The sequence below is a fragment of the Alligator sinensis genome, unplaced genomic scaffold (assembly GCF_000455745.1).
Source record: "Alligator sinensis unplaced genomic scaffold, ASM45574v1 scaffold103_2, whole genome shotgun sequence".
Taxonomy (NCBI): domain Eukaryota; kingdom Metazoa; phylum Chordata; order Crocodylia; family Alligatoridae; genus Alligator; species Alligator sinensis.
The window spans coordinates 1,735,149-1,743,978 of record NW_005842166.1 but is presented as its reverse complement, the minus strand read 5'-3'; the positions used below and the strand labels follow the sequence as shown (position 1 = coordinate 1,743,978).

At 46.8% G+C, this 8,830-nt stretch overlaps 1 protein-coding gene across 1 annotated transcript in view; it reads left to right on the top strand.

The window, feature by feature from the left end:
- The window catches only part of FBN3 (fibrillin 3), a 271,545-nt gene that overhangs the window by 3,689 nt on the left and 259,026 nt on the right, over positions 1–8,830 (top strand). The gene's annotated exons all lie outside the window — the stretch shown is intronic.

Genomic DNA, 8,830 nt, shown 5'->3' with positions numbered 1-8,830 from the left:
CCCCCCCGCCAAAAAAAAAGGGTTTCCAGCCCTCCAACTAAGAGAAAAGCAGATTCCTCAGCAGAATGTAATGTTTGATTACCACAGGGAGATCACAGGTCTTTTATGTGCTGCACATATAATAAGGGTTTGGGAAAATAAATGGGGAAGGGCTTATGTGGTTGTGTTCACTTGGTCAGTATATCTTTTCAAGGAAATGTGATCCAGGTGCTTTTGCTCCCAATGAAAAGCCAGAAACTGTCTGCCGGTAGAAAGGATAGCATCTACGTTACCATTAGTATTTTCATGGTTCCATCTTTGAAGCAGTTATTGCCCAGTCCTTCCACACTCCAGTGACCCCGTAGATAAGGGTAAGGCATGTCACATCTGGTCTCCAGTGCCAGACCAGGCCCAGAGCTATGTTAGGTGAGAGATCTTGGTACTTGATGGCTGCTCTGGTTTGGTATCTTGTGTCCAGGGAGTTAGTGATTCCCAGTCCCGTTCTTAGTATGCAAGTGTCCACATCACAAAAGTCTTTGCTGTGATGGGAACTCATGGACAGTCTCTTTCACAGATCAAATCCCTGAAAATTGACCTTGTGCCAGCCATAAAAGGGGTGCCTTCATGTGTGTGGAGGTAAACCGGCAGGACTCTGTTCTGTTCTGAGAAGCTGCTTGTGCTGTAGCTGGGCTCTATTCTGACGGCTCTAAAGATCCCCCAGTACTACACTGACTCTTGGGTTATTTTAAGTCTGCCTCACTGTAATTGGGGAAAATGTTCTTGTGTCAGCAGGCAGAATCAGAACAGGAAGTGACACACGCAGCTACTGTACCTCTCCAGTCAGTGTTGCTTTAGCCCTTGCCAAGGAACACATCTTGAATGGGATCTGAATGTTGTATGTTTGGTACAGAGATCTTGACCTGGAGCTGTAGTGTGGAAGCAGGCAAAAGCAAATGAGGATCATCTGCCAGGGGCAGGTTATCAGGGATAACCTTATTTTGAGAGTGGCCATGGATACCTACATTTTTGTCTCTGCTGCAGTGAGATACTGAAAGGATGGACAGCGACCATGGAGGCTGCATTTGGAGTGCGTTCACTTAATAATAATAATAATAATAATAATAAAAAAAAGGGGGATCCACTACAAAAAGCTTTTCATAGAAAAGTAGGGCTGTAAGGCACTTCTAGTCCAACCCTCCCATTTGAAGCAGGATCATCCCTATCGAAACAATCCTATACAAGTCCTTGTCTAACCTATTTCTAAAATTATACAATCAACCTTGTTGTAGAACTACAAAATGTTGCCCAGAGACACCAAAAGCACCCTAACCTGGCACAGGTAAAGCAGGGTGGTCAGTGCCCTTCTGCAAGGGTTGTTAAAATGCACTCAAGAGATCCAAGGTAGAAGGCCATGGTTCCCTGCTACCGTGGAAGGTGAAAACCCCCGCAGTCCATGCAGATCTGACCACAGAGTGAAACTCTTTTCTGATTCCAAATATGGCAATTGGTCTGACCCCGAGCAGAGGGGTAAGGCCCTCCAACCTGGGTTTAGCCGTTTTTTGTACTAAAACATCTGGGCTTTAGTCCAGCAGGAGCATTGGCACACCCCAGTCAAAATAGCAAGCCTTAGCTGCAGCCAACATCTGAGGAAGCCGGGGACCCCCCCTCCCCACCACCTGTAGCAATAGGAGTGGGGGAAAATCCTTCTCTACTCCAAGTGCCAACCAGCAAAGCCCAGAAGCATGGGCTTTGCTGGGTGCCACTCAGGGCAAAGAAGGATTTCTTACCTCCCATCCCCCCCTTCTTTGCCCTGCAGCTGGGTATTAGCTGCAGCCAAGGCTTGAGGTTCTGACTGGGGTGTGCCAACAGTCCATTCTGCTCTGCAACCTGGGGACAGCAAGCATAACTCCACACATTGTACCTTGTTACAGAATAGTCAGAACTCCCCTTTCTGTATTCCCTCCATATAACTTATCCCAGGTCCCTCTACTTTTCATGCATAACTAAGCCATTTATGGCACTCCACTTCATTCTGCTGCTGCTGAGCACGGTCATGTCTAGTATCCACCTGCTTTAGGCAGCAGAGCTCTTGTTATCTCCCAGGAATCCGTCTGCTGCTCATTACAGAGCGCTCCGGACATAGTACTCCTAGATCATCCCTGACCAATACCTTTCCACTTCTTGAAAATCTTCAACGGTGGAGATTCCACAACTTCCCTTAGTAGTCTGTTTCCCTGCCTCACTGTTCCCCTGGCTCACTGTTCCAACAGTGAAGAAGATTTTCCTGATATCCAAGGGGTGTGTAGATGAAGCAGGGGCCCTAAATTGAAGTGGTGGGTTTTAAAAGCACCGCTTCAATTTAGAGCCCTTTAAACCCCTGGGTCATGCACATACCTGACTTACCCGCTTCTCTGGTGGCAGGGAGAGGAGGGCGAGCTGCCAGCGGGCAGAGTAGTCCCTGGGCTGTAGCGGGGGAGGGTGGAGGGCTGGTGCTTCTCTCCGCGGCACATACCTGCAGGCACCTGGCTCAGGTGGTCTCGGGGGGCACTGCAGCCATGGAGGAAAGCATGGGGCCCCTGCACAGCTCAGGCAGGCAGGCTCCATGGGGGCTTGGAAATCATGCTTGCCACTTTTCTTGGGTAGAGCCTGCCTTCCCAGGCAACTGCCAGGCTGCCTGCAGGGCTTCCTGCAGAGCCGCGGAGGTGCGTGGAGCCCGGTGCTTCGCTACACAGCTGTAGGGGCAGCAAACTAAAACTCTTCAAAGGAGCTGCGCCCCAAGTCATTTAAGGCACGTTTGCACGCCTCGGCAGCGTAACACCACTAAAGCGGTGCAAAAGCATTTAGCCTGCTTTAAATTGTTGTGCGCACACACCCCTCGTTTTGTCTGCACATGTTCCAATTTAAACTTACTTTCTGCAGCTTCAAGCTATTAGTATGTATCCTGCTCTCTGCAGCAAGGGAGAAGGTATTTTCTCTCTTCTTTATGGCAGCACTTCAGATATTGGAAGACTGCTATCATGTCCTCTCTTAATCACCTTTTCTGCAAGCTGAATATGCCAGTCTCTCTCAACATCTCCATGTGTGACCTGCCCTTCAAGACCTTTGTCATTTTTTTTTAATTTCTTTTTTTGCCACCTGCTTCTGGACCTATTCCAACTTCTCCATGTCCTTTTTAAAGTGTGGAGCCCAAAACTACACAATACTGTAGATGAGGCCTTAAAATGTGGAGGCCAAAACTACACATAGTACTCTAGATGAGGCCTAACCAGCACCAAGTGGGGAGGCACCATCACCTCCTGACCATATCTACATGAGATGCTGACTATGCAGTATGACTATACTGACTAATATACACAACTACTAAATGAGTGCAATAACCAGCATTACGGCACAGTAGCATCCCTGAGATGCTGACTGCATAGTAGCTTGTTGCTACTGCGCAGTAGCGTTGTGTCACACTTCATGCCACAAGACTACTGTGCTGTCAGTGTCTCATGTAGATGTGGCCCCTGTGTCTTGCAGTTAATGCTCCTATTGATGCAGCTTAAAACCACATTTGTATTTTTGTGCAACTGCATCACACTACAGACTTATATGAATCTTTGATCTACCAGAACTCCTAGGGCACCTATGCACATGTCTGATGCGTGTTAATTAGTACACTGTAGCAGCCGCAGTGTCCCCTGTAGGGGGGATCAGTAGGGGGTACTTCTGCACTAAGCCACCCACCTCACCGTGCCCGACCATTTACCAAGCTCTGAGCGCCTCCCCTGGGGCACCTCACGTCCAGTTGACCCCCTTCCTGGAGCCTGCCTGCAAACCTGGCGTAACCACTGCCACTACCAAGGGGTCTGGACCGTTTCTGGGCCCTGTGCCCTCTGGGATACACAGGCCTTGTAGTCCTCGAGGGTGCTTGACCCACTGTGAGAACTTGGGGTGCTTCCTTTAGCTTGGAGTACAAAAAGTAGCCTCGCTTAGTCAGCCGAGCATAGGGAGCATCCAGACAGGCCCAGTCCCTCTCCCCACAAGTTCACCATGCATTTCATAGTGGAGAACTTTATTAGTTAAAGAGGGTAGGCTTGGGAAAGGGTACAGGATAGGGAGCTATCACAGAACAACCTTAGAGCAAACAATATTGGCATAGTAGCTGGTTAATATGCTTCTACATTACAGTAACCTATATATCTAGATAAGTTTCAGGCAGTTTACTCACTTCAGCATCTTGAGTGAGAGCTGCAAATGTTCCAGTTGCTGTGTGCCCCTTAACATGGCTGCTCTCCCTCCCCCTGGGCAGTCTTAGGTTTATATAGACCTTTTGACATCACCCCTGAGACCCAACTATGGCCTTGTGTTGTGGGGTGCCAACCAATCCATTTAAAAAGCATCACTGCTCACCTGCAAGAGTGACAGGAGCTTGAGCCCCTGCCCCATGCGATGAGGTTAGTACTAACACAGTAGAGAGCTAGGTCCACCCCTCTCACCTGGCAAAAGTAATGTAGGCAAATATTTGGTTGACAGACAGGTGAGAAATCAATGGACAAGGAAAAACCTAATAGAAGAGTCTGGGATGGCATTCTTCCACATCCCCATACTTCAAAATGGCAGCAAGGGTGCTTTAACTACAGCTCGTTCAACAAACTTTAGTTAAAGGGCCTGCATTGCCATTTTGAAGTGCAGGACGCTAAATGCATGAGATGCTGCAATGCTTTAATTAGAGCAGCTCCCAAGAGACGCTTTAATTAAAGCACCCCTCACCCTGGAGCAAATGTAAAGATGCCCCTAGATACTTCTCCATTGTGCTGCCATCCAGCCAGTAGTCACCCATCTCATAGTTGTGGGGTTTGTTGAGGTTTTTTGACTATTCTTCCCAAGGTATAGCATCTGGCATCTGTCAGGATTCAACTTCATCCTATTGACTCTAACCCAGCTTTCCAAAATCAAGACCCTTGTTAGTTCATTGCTGCTGCACAACCCCCACCTTCCCGTAGTACCACACAACAGATTTTGCTGTGCCCCCTTCATATATTTTCAAGTATACTCATCCTTCAGACAATACATTACCTCCATGTCTCCCATGCCCTTTAGTGGCTGGTGAGAACATAGAGTTGGCAATGGGGAGATGGCCATGGGCTGTGGTCCAGAGTCCCTCAATAATGGTGTGAGTGCCCCAAGTGGTTGTCAAGGCAGCTCAGTGTTTCACTAGAACAATTATACCCTAATAACTGAAGGGCAAAGTGCTCTAATAATACAAGTTTTAATTTTGCCTTTACCCTAGGATCTCTGAGGACTTTATTAACATTCATTCACACTGGCAACACTACCCTAAGGGAGCTGTTGTTTGTTTGTTTTAGGGAAAGGAAATAAAAAGCATATTAGTGACTTAAGCCTAAAAAAAAAAAAATTTGAAAAGTGCCTTAGAAGCCAAATACATCTCATGAGAATGAGTTGGTAAGCTTGCTAAATTCCTATGTGCCTTTGGAAAATGGAATTTAGACTCCAAAGTCACTTGGATGCTTTTGAAATTTTTCTTCTTAATGTATGCTTAAGAGATTGTCACAAGTGCACAGAGCTCTGGGCATTCTTTCATTGTGCTTTGCAAACATTTAGATAAATACATTATTCCATTTGATACACTAGTAAGGCCACACACAGTCAGTGGCAGGATGAAAGACAAATCTGGGAGGCCCTAACTTAGTCTCCTGATGAGTGCAGTAGACCACACGGCCATCTCTCTGGTATTTTCTGTCCCACTTTATTTAATGGCCTTAGAAGCCCTCTCTACAAGCGGAGGAAAAGACTTGGTTGGGGTAAATGGTAGGTCTGCTTAGGAAAGCCTAGGAAACTGTAAATTAAGTATTTTTCAGGCATGCCAGTATGGTTTTCCGTCATGGTCGCTTATTATAAATGCGGGGATCTTGCTGCCTAACACAGATGTAAACAGCATTTTGGCAAACCACAGGGTACTTAGAACTTCTGTCCTGGGGCAGTTGCCATGCTCTGTGTCAAATGTGTGCAATCAAAATGATTGTGCAGTACTACAGCATGGAGGAAAATCTTTCTGGCCCTAGTTTCTGTAGTTTCTAGCTAGAAAATCAAATCTAGTTCTCAGACATATATTAAGAGCTGGTCTACATATGAAATAACAAAAGAAAAGTTATTTAGTTTAGTTATTAGGTGCAAGCTTGTGTAGAGATTAGAACAAGGGAAAATATATTTGAGTCATCCTGTGTTGCTATATAGCATAAGGTAAAAAAAGCAACCATGCAATTAGCTTATTTTATAACACGTATATCACACATTATTGTGTCTCTTCTTTCCAAATTAAGGCCTTGCCATTACTTTCATACATGAATATCTTCACTTACTTTCATAGCGCCTATAATGCAATAACTAGAGCTAGTTGGAACAGTTTCACTAGTGAAACTGCCCCTGCTGCTGCTTCTGCGCATGCCGCGGATGTGTCTCCAGGGCAGTGGGAAGCTCACAGTAGCAAGGAGATCACTGCTCAGCCCTGCTGTTGGTTGCAGAGGCCCCAGGGAGAGGGCAGCAGGGCGGGCAGCCTGCGCACACCCCACGCACAGGTCTGAGGGGCCACAGGTCCCCCTGCCCCCAGTTGCACCCCCCCTCCCCCCAGCTGGGCAGCAGCCCCAGCCCTGCCCAATTCCCTTCCTCCCTTCTTAGGGGGGGGTCTCAGTCCCCCCCTCCCCCCCGCCACTTACCTGCAGGAGCTGTTCTCCAGGCTGCCTGGCAGCCAATATACATGTGTATGCTACCTCCTGCCTGACTGCTGTCCTCCCACTCCCTCCCATCCCCTTGCAGGCTGCAACACTGCCAGCTTGCAGAAAGCTCTTTGCAAAACTGAAAAATCCACGGGTTTCCCCAATAAAATGAGAAATCCATGTTTTCTTCCAGTAAAGAGGAAAATCCACCGTTTTCTCTGTTTTCCCATGGGAAGTACATATCCCAGATGCCTGCTGATTAGCAAGGTTCCTTTCATCTGAGGAGATTCAGCAAAATCCATGGCCTTCTGGTTCATACATTCCTTTACAATTAATAGCTAATAAAGCAAGATGCCTTACTTATTGCTTTAATAAAGCAATCTCTGTATGTTGCCCAAATCAGGGTAATCGGTTATAAAATCCATTCCAATAAACAGCAATTTAAAATGACTAACTCCTGAAGGAAGAGTATTGACAAATCTATTTGCAAGGCAAGATTTTAGCAGAATTTATAACTGTAGTGAATTATTCAATGGTTTCCAAAAACAAGAGTATGCTTAACAAAGGGGGAATGAAAAGATTGCTATCCTGGAGCCAGCTGAGCCTGGCAATAGAAATGCATTAATTTGAGGATTAATGACTGCTCATTTACAGCCATCAGAATGAAGGATCAACTATAGTTTTAATGTGAAAATTATTATGTTGTTCATTAGTTATTAAAGAAGTAATGAAGAGAAAAGGACATTTGGAGAGAGAGAATTTCCTAGAGCCCTGGTCTCATTGTAACCAAAGGGGGAGGATGGATTAGGTCTCATTGTAACCAAAGAGGTAGGGCTGAAATTAGAATTATAGGAAATTAGGAGGCAGCAGGCAGGCAGCAGTGAGGCAAGCACATCCTACCCCTCCATGGCATCCCTGCCCTTAGGCAGCACCTGGGACACATGCTCCACTTGCTCATTCCACGTTATGCTACTTCAGGATTCAGCATTACTGAACCATCCTCAACACATACTGGATAGATGTCTATCCAGCCTCTCTTTGAAAGCCTCCTATGAAGGAGATTCGACAGCTTCCAAGGGCAATCTGTTCTGTCTACATCTATTACTACTAGGAGATTTCTCCTGAGAGTTGGTCTAAACCTGGTTTCCTGTATGCCTTGATCCTGCCAGACTTTCCAGATCATAGAATCATAGAAAATTAGGGTTGGAAGAGACCTCAGCAGGTCATCTAATCCAACCCACTGCGCAAAGCAGGACCAGCCCAGACTATATCATCCCAGCCAAGGCTTTATCTAGTCGTGACTTAAAAGCCTCCAAAGACTGGGACTCCACAAGCTCTCTGGGTAACCTGTTCCAGTGCTTCACTACTCTCCTCATGAGAGTTTTTCCTAATATCTAACCTAAACTTGAGATCATTGCTCCTTGTTTTGTTAGCTCCATTCTCTCCGGAACCCCCTTCAGGTAGTTAAAGGCTGCTGTGAAATCCCCACTAAGTCTTCTCTTCCCTCAACCTCTCCTCAGAAGTCATGTCCCCCAGCCCCCTAACCATGTCTTTGCCCTCCACTGGACTCTCTCCAAGTTGTCCGCATCCTTTCTGTAGTGGTACGCCAGATGTGGCATTGGCAGTGCCAAACAGAGGGGGATAATGAACATATTAAATGGGAGCCAATGTTTGGGCACACTAGCACAGCTGACATATGCCACTCGGTGTGAGTGCACTGAAGATTCATAGATGTTAGGGTCAGAAGGAACCTCAATAGATCATCGAGTCTGACCCCCTGCATAAGCAGGAAAGAGTCCTGGGTCTAGATGACCCCAGCTAGATACTCATCTAACCTCCTCTTGAAGACCCCCAGGGTAGGGGAGAGCACCACCTCCCTTGGGAGCCCGTTCTGGCCACTCTAACTGTGAAGAAGTTCTTCCTAATGTCCAGTCTAAATCTGCTCTCTGCTAGCTTGTGGCCATTATTTCTTGTAACCCCCGGGGGCGCCTTGGTGAATAAATCCTCACCAATTCCCTTCTGTGCCCCCGTGATGAACTTATAGGCAGCCACAAGGTCGCCTCTCAACCTTCTCTTGTGGAGGCTGAAAAGGTCCAGGTTCTCTAGTCTCTCCTCGTAGGGCTTGGTCTGCA